The 5,362-nt window shown below is 44.9% G+C and overlaps 1 long non-coding RNA gene across 3 annotated transcripts; it reads right to left on the reverse strand.

Moving 5' to 3' along the window:
* Window positions 1–801: 801 nt before the first annotated feature.
* LOC123143580 (uncharacterized) lies at window positions 802–3,430 on the reverse strand. Of its 3 annotated transcripts, none has more exons than XR_006470951.1 (4): window positions 2,932–3,430; window positions 1,809–2,122; window positions 1,355–1,493; window positions 802–1,271 (listed from the first exon to the last, which is right to left on the reverse strand). It is a non-coding gene; the product is annotated as an uncharacterized lncRNA (long non-coding RNA). The 3 variants fall into 3 exon arrangements; XR_006470952.1 differs by having other exon boundaries at window positions 2,315–3,430; XR_006470949.1 differs by having other exon boundaries at window positions 1,809–3,430.
* Window positions 3,431–5,362: the final 1,932 nt, after the last annotated feature.

The following is a 5,362-nucleotide window of genomic DNA, read 5'->3' on the forward strand; positions in this document are numbered from 1 at the left end:
GGACCATGCATCAGGGGACAACTTACATCCTTGAACAAACAAAAGGGGAAAGTAACCAATAATTCAAATAAATTACTTTATTACAATAGAGAACCGTATGCATACCTCCAAAATCCGTTTCCTAGCAAGCTTAACGCGAATAACATTTGCAATTTCATATTCAATAACGCAAACAGGTTCTGGGCATTATGCAACAAAAGAACTCCCATAGATAAGAACATGATGTGTGGACATTTAATTGAAACAATAGCGGTATGGGCGTGAGTTATTCTTCTTCAGATCATGCAACTTCTGCATAATATGAGAGGCAGATTTATCAATATAGAAGTCCATGACCTGAAACAAATTAGAGGCAGGGTACACCTAATTTTAGCTTAATTTACGGCTTTACGCTCTTACCTATACACTTAATTTAAGCAAGCAAGCATTCAGACATGCCATTTGTTTCCAGAACAACACCATAACAATTCCCAAGAATGCAGTTTCTACTGTATTTCTTTTGCAAGATAATTCCTTCCAAGGTAAACCTGTGTTGCTAACATGTATTTCTATAGAACAGTATTATCATCTAATTATTACAGCCACAACGATGGTCGGGTTACAGAGCTCAAGAGAGAAAGAGAAGTACACCAGGAGATTTACCAAGCCGGCAGCGAAGCAGATGATAAGAGACTCAGAGAAGGAGCTACAGTGACAACAGTGTGGACGAGCTTGAGCAGGGTCAAGATCATATCTCTGTATCACCATATTAAAGTGTCATCAACACATACAACATGTACTGTTTTCAGGAAGGCGAAAAAGGGAGCATGAATCCTGCTTATTTTTCATACATTAACTACTAACAAGTACAACTTTGTATCACCATATATAAGTATAGGAAATCCCAACTACAAAAAACTTAACCCCCAACCCAACGAGGCCAACCAGGGACGATCAGCACAGATTCAGACCAGATAATAAAATTGCAGATAGTCGAATTTTGACTCCATCAGTTTAGCACCGAATTGCATTCCTATATTATTCCGAGTGTCGCGAGGAGGGACAAAAAAATCACTTGCACGATCCCCACGGCGAAAGCCTGGCGCTGCACCGAATCCTTAGCCAGCTCCAGGAGCCATTTGTGCGCCAGCACGTCCTCTGCCCTTCTCATGTTGACATCCATCGTGTCCTTTCCTCTCTCGGTGTACGGCCAAGGTCGAAGAAGAACTCGACACCAAGGGAGAGAGGGCCGAGCAGCTGCGGGAGCGGCAACCTCCGCCTTCGCATCCTGCCTGCTCTCACCGGCAGCGGCACACCATATCAGCACCACGAAGGAGAGCCCCATGGAAGGACGCGAAAGGATGAGGGGAATCACCTCGGCTCGCCTAGTCAAGCGATGGCATCATCGTCATGGCGATCCTTCGGATGAAGCAGCTATGCAAGCGGCATCCTCCACTCCGCCCGGCATGGAAACACCGCGAGATCGACACCCATCATGTTGATAAGACCATGATCTAAAACAAAAATAGAAGAGCACTACTGCTGAGAAAAAGCCAACACAGACAAATCTTCAGATGCTCATAATGCATCATTGAAATTATAACCTGGAGTTAACCAAAATCATGCATAACCGAAATTATATATGCACCCCAAAATCCAATTAACCATGTGAAATCACAGAAAAGCAAACCTAAATCCTAAACAAACTATTTTTGTTCATTTTTTAATTTTAATGTGACAGAATCTACCCTGTTCATGTTTTTTTGTAATCGGTATAATAGTTGCAACCATGATATCAATGAACAAAAAAGTGGAAGGTTATGGCTTACTAAACGCTTATCAATTGATGTTGTCTGCGCCCCTGCCTTCTGAACCTGATGCTTCTAAACCTGGTACAACATGCCGCTCCTCATTAGATGGTGTCCCACCATTTTTCTGGACTTTGCCCAGACATTGGGGAAAAGTGTCAACGCCTTCATCATTTAATCTGCCGACAGAAGAGAACACAATGTGGTCCCAGCAAAAACTTGACATGCCAACATCTCCGGATCATAGAGGTGCAATTGTGTTAGAAATTCTAGGCTTCTTCATAATAGGAGGGTACCCAACAAGATCGGTGGGGCGCAGATTCATCCCAGTCTACCTGCATGCACACGAAGATACATTAAGTAGTAAAGTCAGAGAAGAATATGCAATAAAAGTGCAAGCCAAACAGAGCAAATACGTAATCAGTGGAGCCAGTTATTATAAAATAAAGAAGACAATAAGATCAACCCTTTTAGGCACTATCTCAAAATGAAGGAACTGGTGGAATAGACAACATGAAACACCTTACTTGATATGTCAGGACCAAAGGTGCAGTTATTTGAATTGACAGAGTCCAGAATTGGGCAACCATGACTGTGAAGAGCTAATGGCAGTATGGCACATACTTTGCTTTGCTTAAGCAAGCTTGAGATTTCTCGTTTTCCGAATATAAATAACTGGCTGCTGATTGCATTGCTAACTTCAAATCAAAATTGTCCTCAGCAACATTGGGTTAGGTGAATAATCACAGTGAGTCCTGCTGGAAATGGACAAGTGATCCAAACCCATCCGACAGAGCAGTCACAGTCATCTTATCGAGATCAAAGCAACTGAAAAAATTAAAAGAAGCAAAGATACATCTTGGATGACTTGCACAGAAGTTGCACACATCTATAAGAACCATGTGAATCAAACGATGATGTTGAGATTGAGGCCTAAATCCACTAAACGGTGACACTTAGTACTACTGTATTATACGTACATGACACAACAAGCACAGATCTTTGGATGACAGGGCATCCGCACAAGCCAAAAATCCTAGAACTTGCCATGGCGTGATGGCCAGCGTAAGATTGATTGGCCACGGGTGGATGGTCGTGGGCACACGAGCACATGAGAGAAAGTAGACTTTTGAGGAGCTTATACCATAGCTAGGGCGGAGCGAAAGAAGAGGCGTTTGTCCACCGGAGACGGAGGGGAAGGCGAGCCGAGCTCCCAGTGCAGCTAGGGTTAGTTGCGTCCTGCACCGAGTCGGGCCGCTGGCACCGCCGTGGCCGTAGATCCAGGGTCATCGCGGCCGCAGGGGCTGCTAATCTGCCGTCGTCGAAGCTTGGAGGTGAATGAGACGCGCGGGCGGTCATCGATGTTGCGGCGGCGATGGGCTCCCCCACTCCCTGTCTCTCTTTCTCTGGATCATAAGGACGTCGTCGCCACCGGAGCAAGACGCCGCACCCACCGCCAGATCGGCGCGGCACCGGATCGAGTGCCGCGGGCGATGGAGAGAAGGGTGGGGTGGTGGAGGTGGAGGTGGCTGAGCCGGAGACAGGGGAGTGGTGGGGGGCGGCGGCGGCGGAGGGGGGGATGGAGCGGGAGCACATCGCGAGAAGAGGATCGAGTGCCTCATGTGACGTCGCTCGTACGTGCGGGTGATTGGCATCATGTTTTTTTTCGCTGGTTATTTTTCGTAGGGTTTTTTATCGCTGGTTAATTTTCGTATATTTTTTCTTCAGTGGTTACGACCTAAAGAGCGCGGGGGCTGGTGGAGGACTCGATACATGGTTTTTTCCGTTAGTGGCGGGTCAATGTGAGGTGGGAGGAGGTACCAAAATAGCTACCAAAAAATTAGGTGAGGTGGGATGAAAATAAACCCGAAACGGAGACTGCCAACTGAGACATTAGGAGTAGAGATGCAAGCCTGTAACAAAAATACCTAGAAAGGTGAACTGAATATTTGGGCCTCTAGAAATAATGCAAGCCTGAAACTGAAATACCTAGAAAGGTGAACTGAATCTTTGGGCCTTTGGAAATAATGCAAGCCTGAAATTGAAATAACTAGAAAGGTGAACTGAATCTTTGGGCCTCTAGAAACAATGCAAGCCTGAAACTGAAATACCTAGAAAGGTGAACTAAATCTTTGGGCCTCTAGAAATAATGCAAGCCTAAAATTTAAATACCTAGAAAGGTGAACTGAATCTTTGGGCCTCTAGAAAGATTTATTACCTCCTCAAGAAGCATCAAACAATTCCATGCGTGCACCACAAATCTATACCAAGTTTGATCAGGATCTACTTTTCCAAATCAGAATTAGCACTAGATCAAGCAAAATCAATGATATGGCCGTGAGTGATGACCCACAAGCATAGGGGATCTATCGTAGTCCTTTCGATAAGTAAGAGTGTCGAACCCAACGAGGAGCAGAAGGAAATGATAAGCGGTTTTCAGCAAGGTATTCTCTGCAAGTACTGAAATAAGTGGTAACAGATAGTTTTGTGATAGGATAAATTGTAACGAGCAACAAGTAACGAAAGTAAATAAAGTGCAGCAAGGTGGCCCAATCCTTTTTCTAGCAAAGGACAAGCCTGGACAAACTCTTATAATAGGAAAAGCGCTCCCGAGGACACATGGGAATATCGTCAAGTTAGTTTTCATCACGCTCATATGACTCGTGTTTGGTACTTTGATAATTTGATATGTGGGTGGACCGATGCTTGGGTACTGCCCTTACTTGGACAAGCATCCCACTTATGATTAACCTCTATTGCAAGCATCTGCAACTACTACAACAGTATTAAGGTAAACCTAACCATAGCATGAAACATATGGATCCAAATCAGCCCCTTACAAAGCAACGCATAAACTAGGGTTTAAGCTTCTGTCACTCTAGCAACCCATCATCTACTTATTACTTCCCAATGCCTTCCTCTAGGCCCAAATAATGGTGAAGTGTTATGTAGTCGAAGTTCACATAACACCACTAGAAGTTAGACAACATACATCTTATCAAAATATCAAACGAATACCAAATTCACATGACTACTAATAGCAAGACTTCTCCCTTGTCCTCAGGAACAAACGTAACTACTCACAAAGCATATTCATGTTCATAATCAGAGGGGTAATAATATGCATAAAGGATCTGAACATATGATCTTCCACCAAATAAACCAACTAGCATCAACTACAAGGAGTAATCAACACTACTAGCAACCTACTAGCACCAATCCCGGACTTTGAGACAAGAATTGGATACAAGAGATGAACTAGGGTTTGGAGATGAGATGGTGCTAGTGAAGATGTTGATGGAGATTGCCCTCTCCCGATGAGAGGAGCGTTGGTGATGACGATGGTGATGATTTCCCCCTCCCGGAGGGAAGTGTCCCCGGCAGAATAGCTCTGCCGGAGCCCTAGATTGGTTCCGCCAAGGTTCCGCCTCGTGGTGGCGGAGTCTCGTCCCGAAAGGTTGCTCTCAATTTTTTTTCTCATCGAAAGACTTCATATAGGAGAAGATGGGCATCGGAGAGCCACCAGGGGGCCCACAAGGTAGGGGGGCGCGCCCCCCACCCTCGTGAGCAGGGTG

This window comes from Triticum aestivum, chromosome 1B, assembly GCF_018294505.1.
Source record: "Triticum aestivum cultivar Chinese Spring chromosome 1B, IWGSC CS RefSeq v2.1, whole genome shotgun sequence".
Taxonomy (NCBI): domain Eukaryota; kingdom Viridiplantae; phylum Streptophyta; class Magnoliopsida; order Poales; family Poaceae; genus Triticum; species Triticum aestivum.